The sequence below is a fragment of the Panulirus ornatus genome, chromosome 4 (genome assembly GCF_036320965.1).
Source record: "Panulirus ornatus isolate Po-2019 chromosome 4, ASM3632096v1, whole genome shotgun sequence".
Classification (NCBI taxonomy): domain Eukaryota; kingdom Metazoa; phylum Arthropoda; class Malacostraca; order Decapoda; family Palinuridae; genus Panulirus; species Panulirus ornatus.
In genome coordinates, this window is record NC_092227.1 from 60827605 (window position 1) to 60855314 (window position 27710).

Below are 27710 nucleotides of genomic sequence, written 5' to 3' on the forward strand. Positions count from 1 at the left end.
GTACGTATTTGGACCTTCTGGCGAAGGATGACATGAAGCCTACCGTCCAATTTCACGGTCGCGAGATAACACTGATGAACACTGACTCACAGGGAGAACATGTGTGGTGGTATTTCTACATCTTGTTTCCACACACACACGCACACACACACACACACACACACACACACACACACACACACACACACACTCGTCCCTCCATTGCCTGCCTCTCACTCCGTCCTGTTCCCTCCCTCCAGTCACCTCCACTCCGGGGAGAGGTGGGAGGAAGAGGAGGAGGGTGTTGCTCCTGCTGGTACCCTGCGTTCATATCGCACCGCAGGACAGGTAGTAATGATCTCCGGGGGTCATCTCCACCACGCTGCTCGCGCTCCTGATGGATCCAGACTTCACATGTGACAACCTGATCCTCCAGCAGCGTCTTGGTCTAGTGAACCTTTATATACAAGTTATTATGTGATGAATCACAACGAAGTCCTCTCTCTCTCAGGACACTTGACTGCTTCCTGATCACGTACACTGGATGAGGGGCTCATACCATGGCTTTACCTCGTTTTCTACTACGTCTACAGACAGGTCTCAGAAATTAAGGAAAACACTATATACATAGAGGCTCGTACTTCAGTGTATAGGAATTTAAGGAAATATATGAAAATTATGAAATTTAAGGAGAGTCATTTAGTTTTCCTGGGAAAGAAAAGTGATATGCAAGTATTATTCGTTGATATGTACTTTTCTACAGATCAGGGAAGGAACAGAGAAGAATTTGGTATGTATGGAGAAAAATTTGCTTCGTTGAATTATGACGCCAAGGATAATGACTATTATATTCAGTGTTATTCTAACGCAGCTCCAGACGGTACCATCTTTCAGGAGGCCAAGCAGATGATGACTTTCCCCTGATAGCTCCACACACACACACACACACACACACACACACACACACACACACCCGCCTCGTCTCTCTAGCCAGGTCGTGGCTCGATCGTGTTATCTTGTCTCAGTGTTAATTCAGTGTCGTGGCATAATGTCGCATTACACATGAGAGAGCGTAGCTGCTGAACACTCATTGTTCTCCTTGATGAGAGGAGAGCATTTATCAACGGAGGACAGAGGCATTACCCCAGTCATGAGTAAGACGGAAATATACAATTTAAAAGTACAATTACGCAGCTTACTATAACTATCCATATAGCCTCCAGTCTTATATGAAAATAGTCATATCTGTATGGTAGTTATAAGGAAGGTATGAAGTCCTTGGCGAGAATGGCAACTTCGTCCCAGACTGAGGCGAACTGCTGGTGAAGACAATGTATTATGTGTGAGGCCTTTCCATAGTAGGCTTCGAAGGCCTGGATACGCCGCACAAGAGCCGAGTTGAAATCAGATCTTCGAATGGCACGGAGGTCAGATGCAGCAGCCAAAGCCGTAGGAAATGTGTCCATACCCGCCAGCGGTGACTCATGTCACCTGAGAAAAGAAATTATGGAGCCAATTATGACAAATTACTCTTAAGAGTCGACGACGCAGTAAGGTGGCTGGAAATTGCTGCTATTTTGGGGGATTTCACGTCTGAAAAGTTCTTGTGAGGATGACGCACGTAGAGCATCGAGATTTTGACGAGAATAAAGGGAGACATGTTAACCAAAAGAGACTTCAGACCTGCACGAAGTATATTCCGAGAAACCTGTCTCATACCATAGCTGTATGTTGTACAAGTACTGTACGCTCTGATCAGCCTTTCAGTGATATTGAGTACATTGTATAAACGCACATACCGACCACCTGCTCATGCACAAAAGATTCCTAAAAGGATCTAATTTTGCTTTTGAGGGGAAAACATAAAGAATTGTACCATGTCTAAAATCTACATTATCTTTAAACTAGAATATATTAGTTGATTTACATGGCGTCAGCAATTGTTGGAGTGATAATCATGGCTATCTCTGCACCTCGAATAATCAATTTGTATCGAAGTAATTATTTATATTCTTCAGTAAAAGGTGGCTGTGTAAGTCAATTACGTTTCTTAGATACAAAAAATTCCAGTACTTTGGTATGTTCATCAGTGGTTTCTAGACCGAGTTTCAGTGGGAGGCGATGAGAGTAGAGGAACTGTCCTCCCTCACCCTCCTTATGGCTCACTGTCGTTCCCATGGTTCCATTTGCTGTCACGTCCACTCCCAGGAATCCAAAACGCTCCACTTCCTCCAAATTCTCTCCATTCAGTCTCACTCCAGCTAACCAGTCTCTCCCAGTTGTGAAACCTAAAAACCTTTCTTTTAGTTCACATTTACTCACAACTTTCTCCTTCCTCACATTCTCCCAAATCCAGAGACCAGCTTTGAAGTTTCTCACAAGAATCTACCACTCCGCCATGTCATCAGTGGCTAGTAACTGCCTCACCTCCCAGCCCCTCACCCACGACAAACTACATACCTGTTCCTCTCTCCAAGACCCTCACATTTACCTCCCCGCACCACCTCATCCATAAACAAATTAAACAACCATGGTGACATCACACACCTCGGAACCACTCATCCTCCTCTCTTCCTACTCGCACACACGTTCCTGTATATTGATAAAAACTCTTCACGACTTCCAGTAGCTTTCCTTCCACACCATACATTCGTAACACCTTCGACAAAATATTTTCATCAACTCTTTCATACGCTTTCTCCTTTTCCATTAATGCCACATACATATCCCTCTGTTTCTCTAAGTATTGTCGCAGACATTAAAAAAAAAAATAAAACACCCGAGCCACATCCTCTACCACTTTGAAGCCCCATTGTTTCTCCTCATTATCATTATAATTATCGTTATTAATATTATTATTATTATTATTATTATTATTATTATTATTATTATTATTAGTATCATTAGCTTCATTATCATTATTATCATTATTGTTATAATCATTATTAATAAAATCTTTATAAACTTATAAACTCACTTTGCCTATGTTACTGCTTGATTCTATACACTAAAACTAGTCTTTCGTTGGCCAATATATTGGAAACATCTTGGGCAGGTCAGAGAAAACGGTACCAGTGGGGGCAGATTATTCAGTCTTGGACTTTCCTACGCTGGAAGTTACTGTAAACATATGATCACGTGTGGTTCCGGCGGGTACTAGTTGTTGAGGACAAGTTTAACTGGGTTAATGTTAGCCAGCCATGATCTTAGCTGGCACTGTTCTTTGCGGTGTTGGTCAGGTTTCTATCACGCGCATCTTCAGCTGCGCATTCGTCGTCTTCGCTGGTGAGTCTAGCTTGTGAGTGTGTGTCATTACCTATTTGCACTGCACAGGGAGGGAGTTGTACACTCGTGGGGGTTCCATCCCCCTATACTTTCTCTGCTACAAAGGTTTTCAACTCTGAGTGCTATAAACATTCACAACTTCATTATTTAGTTTATTTCCTTCATCCACTATTCCCATACTGTAAAAGAACTACTTTACTTCTTTTCCGAAAAGTCCTGCTTAATCTCGTGTAATGGCCTCTGGCTGTTATGTTCCCGCATCTTTAAGAAGAACTGTTCACTGTTGACAAGATCAAACTTGTTTCAAAACTTGAAAGTTGTGCTCAAGTCATCCCCTACTCTTCACTTTTCTAATGTGAAGAAATTTATGGTCTCTGACCTTTTGCTGTAACTTGGTCCTGAATTTTGTTATCATCTTTATTACCAACCTCTCGATCTTCTCTATAATTCTTTGTGCTTCTTTAAGTGTGTGATGAAACTTACTCTAGCTTAGTCTACTTTGAGCCTAACATATGTTACAAACTGTTTGTTGACGATTTCCTTATCCATTTACCTAACTGCGATTCTAATAACTTGGTAGACAGTTTGACGTCTTTAGTATTCCCGTGAGTGAGACTCTGGCGTCAGGTGAGGTACGTAGTCGCCTCAAAAGTCTCTCTCTGTCTGTCTGTCTCTGTCTCTCTCTCTCTCTCTCTCTCTCTCTCTCTCTCTCTCTCTCTCTCTCTCTCTCTCTCTCTGGCCGATTCCAACACCTTATTTCCTGGTAGATGATATTGGGGGTATCGAGACTCAGTCTCTTCCTCATTTCTATGGAATGATTTGGGTTGAATTTTGTCAGTCGTACATCTCACCAACCTTGGGTTTGTCTGAGTCTCATTGTATGCTGATGCACTCCTCGTCATTCTTCACTCACCGCAAGACCTTGGAATCTTCCGCAAATCTATTCAGGTATGAATCCAGTCCTTCTGGTGAATCATTCGCATAGATCGAGAAAAGCTGAGACTCCAAGGCCGAGGCTTGTGCCACTCCAATGTTGACCTCAACCCACTTCGAAAAGACTCCACTGACGAGCTTCTCTTGTTTCCTTCCACCAAGGTAACTTTCCATCCATCGATGGCGTCTCCGTCCTGCCTGAAGAATAAGCGTCTTTACCTGTCTCCTGCGTTGGTAAAGTGTCAAACGCTTCTGACAGTCCAGGAACATACAGTCTGCTCTTCTTCTTCTTGTGTCTACAACGGAGCTCACTTTCTACAAGAAGTCTTAGAAATTTGTTACACATGACCTCCTTTCCCTAAGTTCAAGTTGTGTGTCAGTCATGTAGTTTCTTCCTTGCAAGTTATCATCCATTTGTTTCATGATGATCTTCTCCAATGTTCTGTAGACAACAGTGCTCGTTAGAGAGACCGACCTGTAGTTCAGCACAATCTCCCGATATCCTCCACCAACCCCAGAACTGATGACCATCAACTCCGAAGCTGAAGGCCATTAACTCGAGAAATGAGGAGCCATCAACTCCAGATCTGAAGGCCATCCACTCCAGAACTGGAGTCCAATAACTCCAAATGTGATGCCCATTAACTCCAGAACTGAGGGAAAATTAACTCCGGAACTGAAGGGTCATTAACTCCAGAAATACTGACCATTAACTCAAGAAATGAGGAGCTGTTAACTCCAGAACTGAAGGCCATTAACTCAGAACTGATGACCATTAACTACAGAACTGATGACCATTAACTCCAGAACTATGGGACCATTAACGGAGTCTCACATTTCCCTCACGCAGAGAGTGAGGATGTCGTGAGGCAGTCAGCCCCTCAAAATGTAATCGTGGAGTTGTATTGAGCCAACGCCAACGTTGCTTCTGAGGGTGGCGCGTGCACACTGATCCGTGCCTGCAGCGCACAACGCTCGGCTTTTATCATCGAAAATTTCATTATCTATTGCGAAAGGAGAAAAGGTGAGTGACCCCGCGACCTCTGCAGTCCCTCAGAGGAACTTTGCTTTAGGCCTTTTTCATTATGAATAATCTGTTCGGTTTTACTGTATCATGAGCGGTGTGTAACTCTAAAACCTACGTGAATATTTGTTCGACTCTTTTCTCCGTGTGTAATATATTATTTCCCTAGAGGCATTTCACCGCTCTTCTCTGCCTGCCTCCTCCTCCTCCTCATCGTTCATTCTCTCATCTCACGATGGCCAGCGTCCCTCGTGCGCAGGGTGACCTTAAAGTTACTAATCACGTGCTGGCTGGATGGAAATGCGTTGCAAATGTGCTCATTTTTTTTTCTTTTTTTCATTCCCTTTCATTTTATTGCTCGCTGCTTTCCCCCTGCCCGTAGTGATGTAGCGTTAGGAAGAAAATAAAGCTTCCGAGGGATAAAACCTTCCTTGGGTTTTCCTTTCTTCCGTCGTGTAGAAAGTGATGATATATGAAGGTCCCTACACCACCACAGCTTAATAAGAAGGATCTCTGCACCACCGCAGTTCATCATGGTCCTTGCACCACCACAGCTCAGCATGGTCCTTGCACCACCACAGCTCAGCATGGTCCTTGCACCACCACAGCTCAACAGGAAGGTTTCCTGCACCACCGCAGCTCAAGAAGAAAGCCCTTGCACCACCACCACAGCTCAAGAAGAAAGCCCTTGCACCACCACAGCTCAAGAAGAAAGCCCTTGCACCACCACAGCTCAAGGTGAAGTTTCCCTGCAACACCACATCTCAACAGGAAGGTCTCCTACACCACCACAGTTCAACAGGAGGGTCACTTGCATCAACACAGCTCAACAGGAGGGTCCCTGCACCACCACAGCTCAACAGGAGGGTCCCTGTAACACCACAGCTAAACAGGAGGGTTTCTGTACCACCACAGCTCAACAGGAGGGTCCCTGTACCACCACAGCTCAACAGGAGGGTCTCTGTACCACCACAGCTCAACAGGAGGGTCCCTGTACCACCACAGCTCAACAGGAGGGTCCCTGTACCACCACAGCTCAACAGGAGGGTCCCTGTACCACCACAGCTCAACAGGAGGGTCCCTGTACCACCACAGCTCAACAGGAGGGTCCCTTACCACCACAGCTCAACAGGAGGGTCCCTTACCACCACAGCTCAACAGGAGGGTCCAACACCTCCACGACATAAGAAATAAGGTGGCTAACTGCATCAGCCTCTTGAAAAATGTAAGCCCGTGTACGATGCCATATTTAATTCCCGGATCTGAGCGGATTTACGCCGGTAAAGCGAATTAATGAATACAATGAAAATGTGCAGCTTTAACGAAATTTACAAATCTTTCAGAGATGTCATCAATACATCAATCATGTTTGCTACAAAACTATGCAACATTTATTCAGTGAATGGAAAGCAGGTTTAGAAATATTAGGTACACATTGTACCTGGAACATAGCTAATAGTTTTACTGTATAGCTATAGTAAAGTTATTATATTTATTATCATTATTATTATTATCATTAATATTATCATTATTATCATTAGTATCATTATTATTATTATTATTATTATTATTATTATTATTATTATTATTATCATTATATTATCATTATAGGGGACCCATCGCTTCCTAATAGACAGTGAAAATTAGCTAGGAAAAAGAACTCTTTTTCTCGTGTCAGAAACATTTTTCTTCCCATACCAGAACTGTTTTTTCAGTAATGGTTTCTATTTAGTGACCGACATGGTACAGGGAAATGGTATGCTCCTGTTATAGAGACAGAAAGCACAAATAAATCTTAGCTCGGCATGTGCTTGTAAACCTAACTCTTATAGGTAGAAAGGTTGTATGATGAGGGAGAGACAAAATAAGGAAGAGAACGCCACAGCTCAGCTGTTCGAGGGGAGGAGGAGGTATCACAACAGCCAATCCTCGAGTGGCCGGACTCCACATAAAAGCTGTGGGAAGCAGCAGCCAAACGTGTGCGCCATGAGTCCAAGCCTTAGGGGTGAGGATACATGCAGACAGTTCACGAGAACAGTGGCCAGAATAATAACTATAAAATCGAGAGAGATCAGCAACATCACGGCCTACGGAAAGGGAAGGTTGAAGAAAGATGATGTCAGGAAAATTCACGACACGGAAATCCTTATTTCTATACTAGATAAAAGAGAAGTTTGATCAGTATTCCTTACTCGGGTGAATGAAAACCTTGCAGATATTAAACAGCTGCTCACAAGAAGGATGATTACGCTACATATAGAACGCTCCAGCTTTTGGGAAGCAGACGCAGTAATGTTGATTATGTGGGGTAATCCAGGACAGAGTGGAGGTGTATGGTAATGCCCAACATATCCATATTATAATAGAGTTACATTGTAGTGTTTTGGAATGTGGCAGAGGGAAAGAAATGATTCCTTAAAAAGAGATATAAGGAAAAATTGCTTTCAGTCCTGTAAAGTTTTTCAAGGTTACTGCTTCCTCTACTACGAAATGCTGCACAGGTTGGAACTGAGTGAGGAAGTATGCTCAGTACGAGAAATTGAACGAGCATTAAAGGGAGGAGAGGAAAAGTGAATTGAAAGAAGAATCATCGCCATAAAAGGAGATAGGATAAAAGTAGACGAAGGATGATCATTTACTGAAAGAGGAAGAGAGTGGGTGATGGAACAGAGCACCGAGGAGAACTAACATTGATAGATTAGGTGGCGGATGTCGCTCTCATCGACGACTCTTGCGATGGAGCGGCCTGAGAGGAGCCAATGTTTTCGAGATGAGAGAGAGGCAGTGAAACTAAAGTTTAGAAAGCGAAAACAAAAAGCCACACCCTGTCAAATGTTTTGGAGATGTCGAGGATTACGACAAAAAGTTTCACGAAAATCCCTGAGAGAGGTGAGTCACATAGCAGAGATCACTGCTGAAACGACCTAGCAATGTGAAATCCATGCTGGTGACCTGAAAGAAGGGGATAGGATTCCACATGTTTGAGAATGTGAGTGTAGGAGAGTTTCAAGGACTTTGGAGACAGTGGGAGCATTGGGGCGATAGTTGGAGGGGTTTAAGGAAGTCTCCTTTCATAGGGAGTGGCTGAACCAAAGCGTGCTTCCTCATCCGCTTCCCTTGCTTCACTTACTCTCACCTTTTGCCATTCTACATTCAGTCTTTCCTGGTATTTCTTCACACAAGTCACTTTTCCAAGCTCACATACTTTCACCACTCTTTTCTCATTATAATGTTTCCTCTTTTCCGAAAACTTTTACGGCTCTTAAACCTCGCCTCCTTAAGGTAATGATTAGACATCCCACCAGCTGCCCCTCTCAGCACATTCATATTCAAAACTCTCTTCTACACACCTGTCCATCTTTATGTAATTCAGTAATGCCCACTGACCGACATATGTGTACTTGTATATGTCCTTGTTTTTAAACAAAGTATTCTGTCACCATTCCTTTTGCAGCCCACAACTCCACAAGCTCCTCGCCATTTCTATTCACACTGCTGTGTATCTCATGTCCCTCCAGTTATCCCCTCAACAGCTAAATTACTTACCTTCGCATTTAGATCACCCATTCTTAATACACAAGACCACCAAAACTGCTGACACACTCACTCAGCTGCTCCCAAAGCACTTGACTCTCATGATCTTACTTCTTATGGCCAAGTGCACAAGCACTGATGATCACCCACCTCTCGCCATCCATTTTCATTCTTTCCCACATCAATTTAGAGCTCATTCCCTTACACTCTATCACACACTCCCACAACTTCTGCTTCAGGAGTAGTTCTGCTCCTTCCTTAGCTCTTGTCCTCTCACTAACCTCTAACTTTACTCCCAAGACATTTCCAAACCAGTCTTCCCATTTACACATGAGCTTTTTTAATTTAGTGCTAGAACATCCAGGTTTCTTTCCTCAAATATACTGCCTATCTCTCCTTCTCTCTGGGTTACAACCACACACATTTCGAGCGAAACTTTAAGTCGAAAACCATATATTATACATTAACAATAGCTTCTGTGAATATGGAAAAAATTCTCAATCTACATTTAAAGTAAACACTTTTTTATCGATGAAAATCATATATCGTTCGTGTTGCTGGCTGGAGGTGAGTTAGGTCGACCAGTGCGGTGGTGATGGCTGAATTCCACCAGAGCTCTGCTCTTGCTACATTAACTCTGCAAGAACCACAGCTGGCCAGACTTATGTGGCGCAGGGATTTTTCCAGCTTGTTGTCCTCTGGCCAAACTAACCAACTCCACTCCAGCTGGAATTTTGATTTCTGCCTAATTACTCCTAAATAAATAGGGAGACTCCAGCTCCGAAACAGAAATGTTATCATAAAAGCTCAAACGAGTGTCATTTTAGAAAATGGTTCCGTTTTCTTTCCCCGATACATGAGTGAAATATAACAAAACAAGAAATGTGTATTTCAAATTTCTAAGGGGAAAGTGAGAACACTTGGAAATTTTTAAATGACTGCAAATTGTAGTGGTTTGTGATAGTCACTCAACGAAGAGATGCAGCACAGCACAAAATCTTGTTTTGCCATCTACACAAGAGAATATATTATAGATCCTGGCGCGCTAGCGAGCGAGAAATATAAGAACGCATCAACGGTCATCAATAAAGCCATGACAGCGTCAGCCGACAGAGGTCTCTGACAGGGCAAATGTATCATCTGTAGCGGGTTCCCCCAGATACACTAGCAAATAACAAGCCACTAATAGGATGAAGCTTCCCCAGGGAGCGCTTCTGTAATCAAAGGTAATGAAAGTTGTTTTTTTCTTCTTTTATTGCTGCCTGGACGAGAACTTACCCGAAACACAAGCAAATCATCGCAGGCCGTGTTGACATGCTTGCACATCTGACCCGGTTATGTTACATGTTAAACCCTCACGTGTTAGTTAAGATGATTTACCTCAGAGAGTTTCCCCTGGTCACCCTGGAGAATCAAGACGTCACTGCTGCAAGTGTATGACATCCTGGATCACACTGGAGGAGTTCGCCAACGCATCCGAACAAAAAGTGATGAACCGAAGTTACAAAGGATGAGGCTAAGTGATCGAGGGAGGCGATCATCTCGCTAACCTCAGCTGTGTCAAGGCAGGCAGGACGACCAGCAGCTGCACGTAGCGTCCAGGCTACATAACAGCTGGTGGAGCTCAGGACTATATAGCAAGGGTTCTGGCTCTGAAGGGACCGTTCCAGCGTTAATTGTTTAGCGCTTTTTTTCTATACTGAGTAGCGAATATTCCGTGGCATGACAGGGCACAGCGAGGGACTGAATCTACGAACTGGTTCACATCAAGACATTATAGATGAATCGACAGTGCTTATATAGCTACATATTCCAATGTCTTCTCAACTGTTCATCAGTGCGACACAGAAAAAGAGAAAAAGGCGTAACACTCTACGAATCAGCGACCCAGAACTTAAAACATCACACTGTGTGTAAAATTTATGGCTTAAAATTTTTCATTCTCAACCTTTAGCGGATATCTGGTGAGGGCCAAACATGCTGCGTATTGCCGACGTCAGCTCATTAGTATAATTAAAACGAGAAACTCCTTACAATACTGAATGGTCCTACTCACTACGAGCATTATGACGAGGTTGCTCAACTGAGAGCAAGACACAGGGAGTGGGGTGACCAGGGTAGCATTATATTCCAGAGACAGGGAGTGGGGTGGCCAGGGTGGCATTATATTCCAGAGACAGGGAGTGGGTGACTAGGGTGGTATTTTACCTTAGACACAGGAAGTGGGGTGCAGGGTGGTATTATACCCCAGAGAAAAGGGAATGGGTGACCAAGGTGACATTATATCTCAGACATGGGGAGCTGGTGACCAGGATGGCATTATACCCCATACACAGGGAGTGTAGGTGACCAAGGTGACAGTATTCCCCTCGTGCTTCAGGAACAACAACCCTACACAGACAGCTGTTGACATCAACGATGTACCACAAGTGAAGGTAGGTGGTAGACACTAGACATTACAAAGACAAGACAACTGTCTTAGCTCTTGCCTTCTCATTAACCCTTGACTTTATATCTAATACATTTCCAAAATACTCTACTCCTTTAGCCTTGAGCTTTGTTTCACTCAAACATATTGCCTATCTCTTCTCTCTTCTCATCTTGGTTAAAATCACACCTGAGCCTTCGAGGAGGATGAGGATTCCCTGCTTGGTTCCTCTTTCTGTTCCATCTTTTAGCGTTGTTGAGTTGGCTTTGATTAGAATCTCAGTAGCCAGTTACGTCTCAGCGTTCGTGAAGAAAAATACTTCATTGCCCACCAACCTCCTCTCTCTGTCTACTTAGCAGCCTATTTCTTCGTCTGGAAACCCCAAAGAGTCCCTTCACCATTGACCAAAACCTGGAGATGATCGAACGTAACTAGAAAGGAATAAGATTGTACAGTGTTGCAAGAAGTCTTGACGTAAACATCAACACCATCGACACCATTAAGGCCAACGAAGCTCACTTACGCCAAACTCCAGACAAGAAGACCTCCTTGTTCGAGGATAAGAATCTCTTAAGGAGTTTCTCCAAGACAGTAAGGAAAGATCTGCACCAGCAGGTGGAGTATAAACGGCCCATCACTCTCTCTGTCGTCGGTCCTGCTACAGTAGAGAAGACGACATAGCATCAAGCGGCCATCTACAGATAATCTGGGAGTGAACACCTCAAGCCCTTCCAGCCACATCCACCACCACCACCACTCTCTACAACAATCCTCACAACTACCACCATCACCCACCACTACCGTCACTCACTATCATCACTATCTCACGTCCACCACCACAATCAAACACTTACCACTACCACTATCGTCAATCAGTCCTGCCGTGAACTCCAACACACTATTACCCTCCTCCGCCATCACCATCATCCAGTCGTAAACTTGTGTCAACATTTCTACGTGTGTCTTGATATATTTACGAGGGACGGACTATACCTAAACGCATTAGGAGCTGCGTGTTATTACACGCTCTTTGGTCAGTCTACATAACCGTTTCGGTCAAAAAACGCAGCCCGTGTGGAGCAGATCCATGACCCTCGCATCATATCAGGTGATTTTAACATGCGTGTATGTAAGTAGGAAGATTTCCTTCCCAGTCGCTCCGTACGTGAGCTCGACTTGAAGTAACCTAATAGTGACCTGTTGAAATTCGATGAGAATCCAGCTCACGGCGAGAACATGTTAGATTTACTTCTGACTACAAATGAGGACCTCGTTGATGAAGTTGGAGAAGAGTTTGGTCCAAATGATCACCGACATATTACTTCTGAGGTGATTTTCACCACTGAATATTATTTCTGAGGTGATTTTCACCACTGAATATTATTTCTGAGGTGATTTTCACTACTGAATATTATTTCTGAGGTGATTTTCACAACTGAATATTATTTCTGAGGTGATTTTCACCACTGAATATTACTTCTGAAGTGATTTTCACCACTGAATATTACTTCTGAGGTGATTTTCACCACTGAATATTACTTGAGGTGATTTTCACCACTGAGGTGATTTTCACCACTGAATATCACTTCTGAGGTGATTTTCACCACCGAATATAGTTCTGGTCAAATGAAAGTCGGAAAAAAAAACACACCAGATGTTAGACTTGCAAATTTGAATGATTTATGCATTGCTAAACACAGGCAAATCTAAGGTGATGTCGTTAGTGAAAACGATCCGGACGTAACTCATAAAAGCTTCAGTAACACTTTCAAAATTATAATCTATAGATTATTATCTATAAATCATAATCTATAAATTATTCTCTCTCTCTCTCTCTCTCTCTCTCTCTCTCTCTCTCTCTCTCTCTCTCTCTCTCTCTCTCTCTCTCTATCTATCTATCTATCTATCTATCTATCTATCTATCTATCTCTCTCTCTCTCCAAGCAGCTGCTCAGTACAAGTCAGTGAATGTATACACAAGGTAATATGTTGCCATGATGTGTAACCATACATACTAATTTTCTAAGTCTTTTTTTGCATAATTCTACGTGTGTGTGTGTGTGTGTGTGTGTGTGTGTGTGTGTGTGTGTGTGTGTCCAATGTCTTTTGTCAGCAAGAAACATTCCGTTATTCTTTAAAGCTCTATTTACTCCTGCGGTAATTAGAAAAAAGAAATATATCCCTTCCCTGGTGGCAGACTTGGCTCGAGGTACATATGTTCGATGGTCCCATAAGCAAGTTATGCCTTTAATTACCTCAGCTAATGAGGGCACGAGAGCCTTACCCAAAGGCGGGCTGGGAGCGGCTCTTCGTCATTAGTTTACTTAAGCCTTAACATGAACAACGGACAACAGACGGCCAACAAAGAGAATTATAAAAAAAAATCTTCCTCCAACGAATTCTGGGAAAACGGCTAAATCCGTGAGCAAACATCGGAGGAGGAGGGAAAAAATGTACGCAAAATAAAGAACAACGGATCTTGTGTCTATAACCTGGAGTATGGTAGATATCTTCCCTGGGTATCGCCTCCCATGTGACCAAGTAACTGAAGATCATGCAACCCACCCGACACTGTTAGCGGCCTGGCCTCGCCAGAGCAGCCGAGGTTTCAGTCAGTAACTTCGTGAGTCGCCAGCCTCGTCCAGACCCGTAAGGAACTTGAGACCCTTTCCAGGATCAAATAGACTCTCTTCCAGTTCACTTAAGACGAAGACTTAAATGCATGGCAAGGTATCATTGTGAGGCTGGAACTCACGAACTCTCTCCAGTCATTTGACACTGCTGGTTCCAGACGAGTCTGTGCCTCCTTCAGTTGACTCTTAAAGTCACACACACACACCAGGACGGACGTAAGATTAAGCGCAAGAGAATGAGATCTTGTTTTCCATTTGGACTATCTTTCTACACTGATAAAACAACGATAAACACTTCAAAGAATCTGTAGAAAAAAATGCATGTATCTTGACAACGAGGATTCTCTCTCTCTCTCTCTCTCTCTCTCTCTCTCTCTCTCTCTCTCTCTCTCTCTCTCTCTGGGGCCTCACTTGTTCTCCTGGCGTTCCCAATCACCTTTGTGCGACGCGAGATGTTGCCTGCCCTACGTCTCATCGGTCGTAGCTGTATGAGGAAAGTCTACCAAGGAACTTCCTCATCAAGGAATAAGTTAATTCATGTTTGTTTTGTTACGTGTTTGAGAAAACGAGAGTAGAGACTGGGAAGAACAGAAAAGCTTTAAGGAGTTTAGGTGACAGGATGAACCAGCTTGGCTTGGTTACTGCAGAGTAGATATCCAGCAGAGTGACACATTAGTAACGCGTAGGTAAGGTAAAGACTAGGATGGTGACTATGGAGACTTAGGTAGAGGACAGCAGTACCTTCCAGGCAGTTAGGAAGGCCTATCAGTTCGCAGCTGGAGTGTAGGCCAGGGAGGTACCAGGGAGATAGATTTAGTGTACTAGAGAAAGAAGTACAGGATGACCAGAGCATCATTCTACCTGGGGACTCGTTAATTCGAGATCAACATTAGTATTTATGTGTTACGGGTGACAAGAATTCAAAAAGTGTTGTGCTCTTTTCTTGGGCCGAGATCGACGATATTCTAAGGATGTTTGATAACACTCCCAAGAATACGTCTTACGTTGTGAAGTTGGAAATGTATGATGTTGTTAGTGTAAATCAGAGGAAATTACAGCGCAGTATAAGGCTCTCATTTGCAAGTATAGAGGTGGGGCGTGGGAAGTTAGTGATGGAACTGCTACCGACATTTGACGTAAATTCTTGAACCTTAACCTAGATTTTTGGGGATAAACATTAGGGATGAGGCGTTCTGAAAGCAAAAGGTACACGATTTTATCAACTAATGGGATCATTTCTTCTGCAACAAAAGCATAGAATCGGGAAAAGACGCTCTGGTAGAGTGTTAAACAAAATACTAGTCTTATTTACATAGAAATCAACAAGTTAGGTAACTCAGGATAACGGAGAATGAGGCAATGGATAATGTCAACGAAAGATCACACAAACCAGTTCAGGTAAAGAACAAGGAAGGAAGGAAGGGAACATGTCAAGGTGGGGAAGGTCGTGTTCTCTTCACAGGGGAAGGCTGGGAACACTGCAGGATGGGTCACCTGGTGTAGGTCGGGCACGAGGCAAGTAGGGGAAAATGTAGAATAAGGCGGCTCGTGGTCACCCTGCAGAATGCCTCTGCTGCACACACACACACACACACTCACACACACTCACACACACACACACACACACACACACACACACACACATACACACACACACACACACACCTGCAGAGTTTCAGTCGCACATAACAATAATGATAATCTCTTACACAAATATCCAGCGCCTTCATAATCTCTAAGTAAGTTTAGCTTAATAAACACAAGTTCTGAGAGCGTGACACAAAGGGAGATCGACCCGGTATCATATGATATCCGAGGACAACATTATTGCATCTCAAAACCATGCTTGCACCCAACTCTGACAATGAACATATACTGGCCGAAGTATATTAACGGTACAGCAGCTGGTTGCAAACTGTTCACAAGAAGTTCGTTGGCACAAGGCAAGAGGAGGAGGAGGAGGAGGAGGAGAAGGAGGAGGTGGTGGTGTCTTAACTCATGTTAACGACAGCGTAGGTGTAGTGACAGTGAGAAAGTTAGGCACTGCTGCCTATGGTTCTCCGTAAAGTGTTGTGGCCGAGAAAAATAAATGTATACTGCGGTTTTGCCGTCAGAAACAGACCTAAACAAAAGAGAGAAGACGAAGTGCATTGCGACGGAATAGAATCTAATCTTGTACAACAGGATTGTAGGTGACTAGAACAATCCATGTGTACGCCGACACAAGTGTATAGATGATCTAGTAGAAGACGATTGTGATGACTAGTTGGTTGGTTATTATGACGAGATGGTTGGTTATTATGACTAGTTGGCTGGTTATCATGACGAGTTGGTTGATTATTATGACGAGTTGTTTAGCTGTTATGACTACTTGGTTATTCTGACTACTTGATTAGTTATTATGGCTAATTAGTTGGTTATTATGACGAGATGATTGGTTATAAAGACTACTTGCTTAATATGACTAGTTGGTTGGTTATCATAACGAGTTGGTTGGTTATCATAACGAGTTGGTTGGTTATCATAACGAGTTGGTTGGTTATTATAACGAGTTGGTTGGTTACTATAACGAGTTGGTTGGTTATCATAACGAGTTGGTTAGTTATCATAACGAGTTGGTTGGTTACTATAACGACTTGGTTGGTTATTATAACGAGTTGGTTATCATAACGAGTTGGTTGGTTAACATAACGAGTTGGTTGGTTATTTGACCTTCATACTATTCAGCTGCCATGGCCATTAAAGACGTCAACATCAAGCCACGATCCACCAACCACAAAATCTCTCAACAGTTTCATCAAGTCTTAAGGATAATCTGAAGACCACATACACCCACTGTGTGTACTGGACATGCTTCCCAGTGGATATGTCAGTGCATCTACTTTGGATCAAACACTGTTGACCTGTCACCCACAAATACTTTTTCAAACAGGTGTTTTATAAAGGATGTTTTAGTCCAGTTCAGTCATGCTTAACATTCTTATTTAGCTTGATGTTATCCCATGTTGGAACACTTCGTAAGTTGTCATACGATGTGATAGACTGTGTTGTATGGTATGTGACAGAACGATACTGAATGAGTGAGTGAGGGAAGTGTGTTGACCATAAGGCATCACCGTGTGTCCATGACTGGCTCGGTATTGCAATACACACAAGTTTTTTTTTCCAGCTTTAGTGACATCAAGATAATACAAAGTGTTAACACGTTAGATTAATGTTTGAAAAAATATATATTTGATGGGTCAGTAGGACGTTTGGTCTGCTGCAAAGTCAGGGATGTATATTGTGACCTTTCGTCATATATATATATATATATATATATATATATATATATATATATATATATATATATATATATATATCATGAGAGTGTGTATGGCCTTAGAATCACCTGAAAAAAGCATTGAAGACTTTACAATTGGTCATTATAACATAACGTAAAGGTATTCTAAACTCTGACAGTTGATAGGCTTAAAACCCAAACTACTATCCAAACTACATCTGTGATCAGCTTAAGGGTCATACATACAGTGAGAGAATTATCTTGAACCCTTGATGATCGTAAAGATCATTCGACTGGTGGCTATAACTTGACGTTGAAGGCCTTAATGACCCTGGCAGTTGATAACCCTTAAGCCTAATGAACCAGCCAACCAATCACATGCCAGACTCAATTTTATATATATATATATATATATATATATATATATATATATATATATATATATATATATATATATATATATATATATAAGAACCTAGGTGCTGGACACGTTGTCCTTCTATCCAGAGTGACTACTTAGGAGCAGCTAACAGTCTTGTAAATCAAAGACTAACGAGTGGTTGTTGAAATGCCCAGATGCCCAAACAAAAGCTCAGAACAACTGTTCAGAAGAGCCAGGTCACTGGATCACAAAGTTAGCTTTCAGGGAGATTATGTCACAGTCCTGGCGATGATGTATACAAGGCAATGACGATAACGAGGGTGGGTTGATTTGATGAATAATTACGACTAAAACTACAGCTTCTACTGCTGGTGGTGGCGGTGGTGCTTGTGCCTGTAAAATTACTTTTGTTCCAAGACAATTTAGAGATAATCTTACCTCATCTCGAATACTGTGAAGGTTACCTTCCATCATTCAGAAACACTTTAAGTCTATTGATCACTGTACACAGATGCTACATCTCTCCATATGACCTTCCCTTTTCATACTGAAACAATTCAGTGAGAAGTTAAGAGAGCTGCAGAGAATCGACGTTTTGATTAACACTTTGCTAGTTAATAGCCGTCTTACCAGAGAAATATGAAGCATCAGGTAGTGCAACCTCTTTACCGAAATCTTTCGGTGAAGTTTTTGGATTCGATACACCTTTTTCTTCGATCAAATAAAGTGTGCCATTTTCATCACCGTCTTCACCACATTTTCGAAACTTTAAGTATTTGGTTGTGCGATGTCCTTGGTGAATGGCACAGTGAAGAGGGGTAATGTCTGGGAACTTTGGATCTCCTCTCGAGACCATCAAGGCCAACGCTAGTTTTCTCTCACCATTATCAGGGCTCCATCTCTTCCAGTCCTTCTTAGGCTGTCCAGAAGGGCGTCTGTATTTTCCAGCCTCCTCCCTCTGCTGCATTTTTAATATCAGAATCGTGAGTCTCACATCTTATAGTCACCAGATCAGTTTTTTTTTTTTCTTTTCAATTTCTTTGATGTTCCCATCGGCTGAAACATATCGAAAGGATTATTTGTAACTGTAATTTCTTGTTGGATATCTGTAGACTCAGCTAACGCACACCTCGACTCGTTTCTTAACCTTCGTTACAACATGAGCAGGTTTTGTGAGGTATATCTACTGCTGTATGTTGAGAAGGTGCAGTATGACGTACTTGTAAGTGCAGAACTTAGGTATCTGTAGTGAGAATTGTGATCTCCTCTGCAATATTCCTCATGGTAGAATCTTCACCAAGATCAATATTTCACACCGTGACAATACCCGATATTCCGAAGTCGCATCAGTTTCTTGAATGAGCACCAAAAGCAGTGGCCTTTGATTACTGAGGCGTGGTATCAGAAATCCATCTAGTATTCCCCTCCCCAAAGGCTGACTGACCCGACAGGCTGAGTGGATGGGAAGAAAAATGTGATTAGATTCAAGGTGACATTGTTGGTCGCACGTCCTGAAGTATGTCAGCCACGTATTACACACACACACACACACACACACACACACACACACACACACACACACTCCCTCCCCCAGTCTGACTTTACCCATCTCCTCTTAACCAAGCCTTACCCACTTACCTCCTCACCCAGCCTTACCCATCCACCCCCTACTGACCCATACCCACTTCCCACCATCAGTCTCCAGGAACAAAACTGTCTAGTAGACTCACAAGCCTCGAGAACCGAAGTCTCTCTCTCTCTCTCTCTCTCTCTCTCTCTCTCTCTCTCTCTCTCTCTCTCTCTCTCTCTCTCTCTCTCTCTCTCTCTCCTAAAAAAAATGGTCTGGAGCATACGAACTCCCGCCAGAGGCTGAAAGAACTTCAACTCCAAGCGCTTCGAAAGATGAAGGGAGAGATACGTGATAACACATGCGTGGCTGCATCTGGTCGGGACCATGTCAGCGAGGAACATCCAGTCAGCGAGGAACATCCAGAATCATCAGATCGGGAATGATTCCTGGGAACACACTGGAAAAAAAGAAAAGCTTACCTGACGAAAACATTCGTGCGTCCTGCGAAATATAAATCATAAGAATAAGTAGCGGGCATAGCGAGACAGGGGAAAGAAACATTTAAAAAGAAAACAATCACGAGCTATGATGGTTGAGGTCAGTTTCACGGAGTAACAGTGAGGAGAAACAGTTTTCACCTTAACGATCAAGTCAACTGGTAGGCGCGGTGTGTGCTCGCCGTGCCACCACGGTAAATACCTCGTCGGAGGCGTTCGTAGGACGGTGGAGGACACACACACACACACTCGTCAGTTACCTCACATTGGTGCTTCGGGCGTCGTGACCTGATGGTACGCAGCGCCGAGCGGCAGCGGTGGCGTTGTGAAAACGAGCGGTGAGGGAGAGAGAGAGAGAGAGAGAGAGAGAGAGAGAGAGAGAGAGAGAGAGAGAGAGTCCTCGGAGGTGACCGACGTCAACAGGTAAATCAAGTTAGCCTGGAGTCATGTGGGTTCCAGTAGAAACTTGAACGAGCGAAGACGTCATCACTGAGATGATCACTCCTGAAGGGTCGGTTGACCAGTACGTACGTGTCCGAAGGGAAAGGAAGGTGGAAGCCGAGGTGCTCACTTCGTCAGAGCCAATGATCAACTCTGAGAAGAGTTGGTTGTCATCTCTTGTAGAAGAGAAATGAATAGATAGATAGAAGAAGTGAACGGAAAGAACAGCAATGTCATCCATTAAGGATTAAATGAATAGATAGATAGAATAGGTGAACGGAAAGAACAGTAAAGTCTTCCATTAAGGATTATTAAAACAAACATTTCACAATGATGTCGTTCTTCTTTTAGATCAGTTAAATTGTGTGACATTTATAATTTCCGCTGACCTCATCTGACCCTGTCGCGCTTCCAGTTACGCTCTTTGACATTTTCTGAGAATGCTTTCCCTCCCATGACCTTGTCTTTCCATCTCTGACCTTTCCCGACTTCGCCTTACTTTCTCTGACCTTCTCTGACCTTTTTCTGGCATCATCTTACTTTCTCTGACTTGTCCAAACTATCACTGGTCCTGTCTTACATTTCTCTGGCAATGTCTGACCTTTTCTGGCCTTATCTCACATTCTTTGACCTTCCCTGACTCTGTGTTACCTTCTATGGCCCTGTTTGACTTGACAAATTTCTCAATTTTTGGCATGTTTGTTTTTCATTCCATTTATCCACAAACTATTGGGTGAGGGATGATGGCGGTGAAAGGGGGCGACCTGGGTGAGAGGGAGGGCTTGGGTGAGACCTGATGGCCATGGGAGGGACGACTTCGGAGAGAGGAACGGATTGGGTTAGACCTGATGGGGATGAGAGGGACGACTTGGGCGAGAGGGAGGGCTTGGGTGAGACCTGATGGCAATGAGAGGGACGACTTGGGTGAGAGGAACGGATTGGGTAAGACCTAATGGCAATGAGAGAGACGACTAGGGTGAGAGGGACGGCTTGGTTGAGATCTGATGGGTATGAGAGGGACGACTCGGGTGAGAGGGACAATTTGGGTGAGATCTGATGGCGATGAGAGGGACGACTTGGGTGAGACCTGATGACAATGAGAGGAACGACCTGGGTGAGATGCTGGTGGTGGTGAGAGGGACGACTTGGGTGAGAGTTGGTGATGCTGAAAGGACTGACTCGGGTGAGAGAGAGAGAGAGAGAGAGAGAGAGAGAGAGAGAGAGAGAGAGAGAGAGAGAGAGAGAGTGTGTGTTCGCCTGCCTTGTGTCAGATGGTGTAGGAAGATTGAACACGTGGAGGCGGGAGGGTCATGAACGACTCCATCCCCACTGACACGACACCACGACCCTGGCCATTGTGACAACAGCAATGGCGCAACCACTAAAAGTGTGACGACGACTTTAGGATTAGAACATCGACCACGACGTGAGGACTGTCACCACGACAGGAATGGGACCAATGGCGCTACCGACCCTTCACAACGACACAAACGAAGAAAACGACATTAATGTTACAGTTCTTTAAATCGAATGACTTTGGCGAACACAGAATTGTCAAATCCAGTTATATTAGCTCTATGGATAATTCTAGTATACCTGAGGACCAATTCTCATTGAACAAAATCATACGTAATAATGGTAACAGATATGTGAACCTTCCTACAGGCTAAGGAAGAGTTGGACGGCTCACTTAAACCCTAGGCGACAGGGCAAGATGTCATATTAGGTCCGGTAAAGTCGAGGTTAGTCTGGGGAAGGGTATATATATATATTCCTATGAGTCCACGGGGAAAATGAAACACGATACGTTCCCAAGAGCACTTTCATGTAATTAATCACATCAGCAGGGGAGATACAAGAAAGAAATAAAAGTCAGTTGATATACAATTAAGAAACGTAGCTACGACGCCATTTGGTAAACATATATATATATATATATATATATATATATATATATATATATATATATATATATATATTATCCCTGGGGATAGGGGAGAAAGAATACTTCCCACGTATTCCCTGCGTGTCGTAGAAGGCGACTAAAAGGGGAGGGAGCGGGTGGCTGGAAATCCTCCCCTTTCTTGGTTTTTTTTTTTTTTTTTTTTTTTTTTTAATTTTCCAAAAGAAGGAACAGAGAAGGGGGTCAGGTGAGGATATTCCCTCTAAGGCCCAGTTCTCTGTTCTTAGCGCTACCTCGCTAACGCGGGAAATGGCAAATAGTATGAAAAAAAAAAAAAAATAGATATATATATATCATCATTTTATTATTATACTTTACCGGTCTCCCACGTTAGCGAGGTAGCTCAGGGAAACACACGAGGAATGGCCCAACCCACCCACATACACATGTATATACATAAACGCCCACACACATACATATACATTTCACCTTATACATACATACACTTACACAGACATGTAAAATATACACATGTTCATATTCATACATTCTGCGTTCACCATTCCTGTCGCCACCCCGCAACACACCAAATTGCATCCCCCCTCCAGCAAGGTAGCGCCAGGAACAGACAAAAAAAGGCCACATTCGTTCACACTCAGTCTCTAGTTGTCATGTATAATGCACCGAAACCACAGCTCCCTTTCCATATCCAGGCCCCACAGAACTTTCCATTGTTTACCCCACACGTTTCACATGCCCTGGTTCAATCCATTGACAGCACGTCGTCCCCGGTATATCACATCGTTCCAATTCACTCTATTCCTTGAACGCTTTTCACCTTCCTGTATGTTCATGCCCCATTGCTCAAAATCTTTTTCACTCCATCCTTCCACCTCCAATTTGGTTCCACGCATTCTCCTCCTTCCCTATACCTCTGACACATATATCCTCTTTGTCAATCCTTCCTCACTCATTCTCTCCATGTGTCTAAACCACTTCAACACACCCTCTTCTGCTCTCTCAGCCACACTCTTTCTATTACCTCACATCTTTCTTACCCTTTCATTACTTACTCGATCAAACCACCTCACACCACATATTGTCCTCAAACATTTCATTTCCAACACACCCACCCTCCTCCGCAGAACCCTATCTATAGCCCATGCCTCGCAACCATATGATATTGCTGAAATTACTATTCCTTCAAATATACCCATTTTTGCTTTCCGAGATAAGGTTCTCTCTTTCCACACATTTTTCATCGCTTCTATTACTCGCTTATATTTCCATGGTTTCATTTGGTACAAAGTCCACTCCCAGATATCTAAGACACCTCACTTTCTCCACTTGTCTTGATTCAAACTTATACCCCAACTTATTTGTCCCACAACCCTGCTGAACCTAATAACCTTGCTCCTTTCACACACTTTTCCAAACTCAGTCAGTAACTTTTGCAGTTTCTTTCTCGAATCAGCCGCCAGCGTTGTATCATCGGCCAACAACAACTGAATCACTTCTCAGTCCCTCTCATCCCCAGCAGACTGCATACTCGCCCCTCTTTCCAAGACTTTTGCATTCACCTCCCTCACCACCCCATCCATAACAAATTAACAACCATGGGGACATCAAACACCCCTGCAGCAGACCGACCTTCACTGGGAACCATTCACTTTCCTCTCTTCCTACAACCTTGATGAAAAAAATTTCAGTGCATCCAGCAGCTGCTCTCCTCCCACACCATATATTTTGAAGACCTTCCACAAAGCATCTCTATCAATCCTTTTCATATGCCTTCTCCAGATCCATAAATTCTACATACAAATCCATTTGTTTTTCTAAGTATTTCTCACACACATTCTTCAAAGCAAACATCTGATCCACACATCCTCTACCACTTCTGAAACCACACTGCTCTTCCCCAATCTGATGCTCTGAACATGCCTTCACCTTCAAAATCAATTCCCTGGAATACTCAACAAATATATGCTTCTGTAGTTTGAAAACTCACCTTTATCCCCTTTGCCTGTACACAGTGGCACTATACATGCATTTCACCAATCATCGAGCACTTCACCATGATCCATACATGCACTGAATATCCTTACCAACCAATCAACAACACAGTCACCCCCTTTGTTAATAAATTCAACTGCAATACCACCCACTCACGCCGCCTTGCTGCATTTCATCTTCCGCAAGGCTTTCACCACCTCTTCTCTTTTCACCAAACCACTCTCCATGACCCTCTCACTTCCTGAGTCAGGTACCTAATTTACTGATCAACCTTTAGGGGAGGATGAACAGAAGGGTTGACTTCGGAACGACTGCCGCGTACAGGATTCGAACCAGCGTAGTCTCGGCCCTGGGCGGCAACGTGAATGCGTCACGGTCAGCAAAGCTAGCCGCTAAACCACGGAGGTCCATAGGTCCATTGATGTTACGGGTGTTACATCCAGAGCTTTCTCTGACTGTGTATTACGAATGACGTGACTGGACAATGAAACTAGTTGCAGATCACGACGATTATGTTTCGGTTTGAGGATTCTACTTGATCGCTTTCACCGTGTGTGTGTGTGTGTCTGTGTGTGTGTGTGTGTGTGTGTGTCCCTTCCCAGTGAGTCCCTCAAAGCGTCAGCTGCTGGGCTAAGGCGAACAATACCAAGGTATTGCCTCCCACTCACCATGGTAATGACACTCGCTGGCCAGGCTTCTCTCCGCACCTACTATGAAGCGACAGACGCAGGTGGCGTTCCTCGTTACGACATCCACTACACAGGTCAGGCGTTGAGCCCACTGTGGAAGCGAGGCACACTCCCAAGTTACTTGGTTGCAACGACTGTGGGAACGACAAATACTGTTCAGCTTAGCCAACGCATCCACTGGATGAACGACGGACACTAACCAGGTAAACTCGTCACACCCACAGTGTTAAGAATGAACAGTGACCAGGTAGACTCGTTTCACTCTCTGTGAGAACGACGTACTGTGACCAGGTAAACTCGTTGCACTCTCCGTGAGAACGACGTACTGTGACCAGGTAGACTCGTTGCACCCAATGTGAGAACGACGTACTGTGACCAGGTAAACTTGTTGCACTCTCCTTGAGAACGACGTACTCTGACCAGGTAAACTCGTTGCACCCACTGTGAGAGCGACGTACACTGACCAAGTAAACTCATCACATCCACTGTGAGAACAATAAACAGTGACCAGGCAAGCTTATCACACCCACTCTTAGAACAATGAACAGTGACCAGGTAAACTCGTCACACCCACTGCGAGAACAACGAACAATGACCTGGTAAACTCGTCCTACCCAGTGTGAGAACGACGAACAGTGACCAGGTATACTCGTCACACCCACTGTGAGAACGACGAACAGTGACTAAGTAAACTCGTCGCACCCACTGTGAGAACGACGAACAGTGAACAGGTAAACTCGTCGCACCCACTGTGAGAACGACGAACAGTGACAGGTAAACTCGTCACACCCACTGAGAACGGCGAACAGTGACCAGGTAAATCGTCGCACCCACTATGATAACGACGGACAGTGACCAGGTAAACTCGTCGCTACGACTGTGGGAACGACGGACAACGACCAAGTAAACTTGTCGCACCCACTATGAGAACGGCGAACAGTGACCAGGTAAACTCGTCGCACCCACTATGATAACGACGGACAATAACCAGGTAAACTCGTCGCCACCACTGTGGGAACGACGGACAACGACCAAGTAAACTTGTCGCACCCACTATGAGAACGACAGACAGTGACCAGGTAAACTCGTCGTCACACCCACTGTGGGAACATCTATTTGCCAGGTCAATCGTATTTCAGAATTCGTTTGTTGTTAATCCTACGCTCCACCTGAAGGCAGAGTTCTCTGAGTTGTGTACGTCAGGTTGAACAGAAGATCAGTTAAGATTCTCACAGTCTCTGTGGCTAGATAGTCTCGCTGGACTCTGTCGCAACGACATAGTCGAGTTGGGTCAAGTCATCGAACCCAGCGTCGGAACTTGACCATCATCTCGGTGAACAGAACCGGACACTAACTCGCGTGGAGGTCCATACTACACAGGTACATATGACACCAGCCACTGTGGCCCAGGCGAGGCAGAGTAAACACGACCAAGCCTGACAGTAATCCTTCGCCTCACTTACCTGTCTAGTCTGTAGCGATGGCCACGCTGGGCTGTGCTCCTCTCCTCCTCCTCTTTATTTTTTCTTCCCGCAGAGGGAGGCTACGAGAAACTTGACACAGTGCAAAGTTTCAGCTTGCAAGATTATCACCACGCGTCTAAGACCTGCGGGTCTGTCTCTGTTACATCATCGCGGGTCAGGTTCGGGAGAGCCAGGTACTTCCCTCAGGTGGGTGTTACTCACTCCTCCCCCACGTACACCCCAGGGACAATCTGCAGTGGTTGCAGTGGTCACCGATTATCGTGAGTCTGTCAAAAGTTTTTCGGCTCAACTTAGAATAATTTGTTCAATATAAAATCGATATGACTACGTAATTAGTACTCATCATATCACATACAATTATTCTTTTTTTTAGATTTTCGAAGTTCTCCTTACGCTCTGTTGTATAATCACTTAGCTTTAGCCTCGGAATATAATCTGTTATCATAAAACAAATTCACTTCTCGTTTCTACGTCAACAGGTGGCAGGTTCATTTACTGTACGTTACACGCCCGTGGTTACAGCATGCACGTAATGATTGCCTTCACCAGCGAGCTTTACCCAAAGTTCCCACAGTCACACACGAGCAAGACCAACACGTTCCTGAAAAGTTGGAAAAAAAAAGGTTTGGCGCGCGAGAGGGGAAAGAGCGACGCGCGTGTCCCCTCTGAGGCCTGCTGATGCACTGACCGGTTCACGCGAGGCAACTCCAGCTGTTGTGTCCCGCCCAACGCAGCTTCCTCACTCACCCTCCTACCCCCGCCTACCTCCCATCCCTCCCGGACGACACATCTTGCACATCTCATCATTGGTTCGTATTATGGCACAAGAATACATCACTCGCCCTCCAGTATCTGCTTCGCCAGGGCGTATGTCAATTCCCAAAGAGAATTTCATCTTAAAATATCATGCGTGACAGAGGAGCAACAAGAATGAAGGTGTCATCAGGTGTGAGAGAGGCACAGGAGCCTCTCCCAGAGGCAGTGATTGCACACACACACACACACACACACACACACACACACACAGGAGACAGTTCTGGGACACATTATGATACATCTTACGAGTGTGACAAGCGCCAGGCACTGCGGAGGGGGAAGAGAAGAGTGGCCAGCTTGTTGTGAGTGTGAGACACACTCACATAAGAGCCCCGCCCGGCACTGATTGCCGTCACATCACGTAGGCAGGAGACACTCGGGAGGCACATGCGATCTCAGCGACGGCCACGGGCAGTGGCAGGGAGGCACCGAGGAGGAGGACCTGCAGCTCCTTCATAACGATATCGTCTGTCTAACGTAAAGGTCTGGGGGGGTCTCGTGTGTCAGTGGAGGCTCAAGTGAGGAACTTCCTTCGGAACGTCAGGGGAAGGTAATGAAAGCCATTGGGCTCTCACACGTCCAGCCTCCACACTACCATTGTACGTTCCTCTCCCTTCACCAGATCTAAAGGGTTGGGGAAAAAAAAAGAATAACGATAATTACAAAAATCCTTCCAACCAAAAGGTTACATTGGGTACAGTGCATCGATGTAGGAGGGTCACAAGCTGGCCCAAGTGGACCGACCCATCAACGCAGAGGGGTTGTCGTCTCGTCGAAAAAAAAGAGGAATAGCGTTAGTAGCATTGAGTCTCAATG

At 44.2% G+C, this 27710-nt stretch overlaps 1 protein-coding gene across 2 annotated transcripts in view; it reads right to left on the reverse strand.

Moving 5' to 3' along the window:
* The window catches only part of LOC139766508 (uncharacterized), a 1237960-nt gene extending 1211190 nt beyond the window's left edge, over window positions 1-26770 (reverse strand). For both annotated transcript variants that reach the window (XM_071695222.1, XM_071695230.1), the window contains exon 1: window positions 26058-26770. The gene's annotated coding sequence lies outside the window, so the exon portion shown is untranslated. The remainder of the gene's footprint in view (window positions 1-26057) is intronic.
* Between the last annotated feature and the right edge of the window lie 940 nt (window positions 26771-27710).